This window comes from Triturus cristatus, chromosome 7, assembly GCF_964204655.1.
Source record: "Triturus cristatus chromosome 7, aTriCri1.1, whole genome shotgun sequence".
Taxonomy (NCBI): Eukaryota; Metazoa; Chordata; class Amphibia; order Caudata; family Salamandridae; genus Triturus; species Triturus cristatus.
Genome location: NC_140590.1, coordinates 897,118,691 through 897,120,406, shown reverse-complemented (window position 1 = coordinate 897,120,406; position 1,716 = coordinate 897,118,691). Strand labels below are relative to the sequence as shown.

Genomic DNA, 1,716 nt, shown 5'->3' with positions numbered 1-1,716 from the left:
AGATGAGCCAAAATATATTGCGGGTCTGCCCACAAAGGTGGCAGAAACAGGCAAAATGTGACCTTGGAAATAAAGGGAAGCAACCCTTGTCTATGGGGCCACTTTCTGACATGCGCATAAATATATCACTGATGTCTAGTGGGTTTCTGTCCTCCTGTGGGGCGGATCGGGGTTAATAACCCCCATCTGGTCTCCAGGGGGGGGGCAGAAAGACTGTCCAATTTGTGTTTGGGGGCACTGGCATGTCCATTTTGGGCGGCTCCAAACCCTACATATAAAAAATCATAATCCCTGGTGCCTAGTCTGCTCTCTGCCCCCGGGGGGGGCAGATCAGGGGCTATTGGCCCCATCTGCCTCCCAGGGTGGCAGAAAGAAGGTGACAAATTGTTTAGAGGTTAGGGGCATTGGCATGCCATTTTTGGAAGGTCCCACCCCTGACCTTCAAGAAAAATAAAACAGTCTGTGGCTTCCAATTGGGCTTTCAGCACCCTAGGGCGGCAGATCAGGGGCTATTGCCCCCATCTGCTCCCAAGGGGTGCAAAAGACTGCCGAATTAATTTTCAGGGTGGGGGGCACTGGCATGCCCATTTTAGGCAGCCCCCACCCCTCAGCTACAAAATAAATTGTCTCTGGCTGCATAGTGGGTTTTCTACCCCCCTGAGGGGACAGATCGGAGTTATTGCCCCATCTGCCCCCATGGGGGGCAGAAAGTCCAATTAGTATGGGTGGGGGTTGCCCAAAAAGGGCATGTCACTGCTCCCACCCCTGCATAATATAATAAAACTTAATTCCTTGTGCTTAGTGGGTTTTTGACCCCTGAGGTGGCAGATCGGGGCTATTGCCCCAATCTGCCTCCTGGGGGAGCAGCAAGACTGCCCAAATGTACATAAGTAAAAATCCCTTGTGCCTAGTTGCGGTGGCTGTCCAATATGGGCATGCCAATGCCCCCACCCCTCCAAGCAACCTCGTCTGCCCCCCAGGGGGGAGAAAGAGTGTTTTCAATTATATTTGGGTGGTGGTATGGTATTGCCCTTTGTGGGCACCCCATCCCTCTTTTATAAAAAAAAAAGTCCCTGGTGTCTAGTGGCCCTTCTGCCCCCCAGGGGGCAGATTAGGGTTAATAACCCCAATTTGCCTTCCAGGGGGCAGAAAGACTATGGATGTTGTTTGAGGGGGTGGGATTCTCCCCTTTCCACTGATACGTCTCCCACTTGTTTCGGTGAGATACGCCCACGAGCACCGAAACAATGAAACTGAAATGAGCCGACTGATTGCAGCTTCAATTTCAATATAATGACGTCAGCGTGTCATGCGCGATAGTCATTTCATTTAAAAAAATGCCTCGGGAGGTTATGGAAGCTCTTCCCCACCTCCTGAGGCAAAAAAAATAAAGGAAATCCCTCTCCTTTTTACAGCAGGGGGTTTAGCGCTTGCGTGCACATGATGGACAGACTATGATTAGGGGGAGAAAGAGGAAGTGGTAATTGCCCAATGAATTATTCTTCAGTAAGCCCTACTTTACCTTGCATAATTCTCTCACTGACCTGTACAAACGTGTTTGATTGATACAATATTGCATGTTTGTCACATACAGACATGTTTTAGTCAGAGACGTTTTGATTTATGGGCAAAATTAGCAATTTTCTAGGGCCCCCACCCCACAAGGGTACCCTCAGAAAGGGAATTTTCTCCCTTTAACTCACTCTCTCTTCCTGT

At 49.5% G+C, this 1,716-nt stretch overlaps 1 pseudogene; it reads left to right on the top strand.

The window, feature by feature from the left end:
* Nucleotides 1-309: 309 nt before the first annotated feature.
* LOC146810818 (small nucleolar RNA SNORA17) lies at nucleotides 310-384 on the top strand (annotated as a pseudogene).
* Nucleotides 385-1,716: the final 1,332 nt, after the last annotated feature.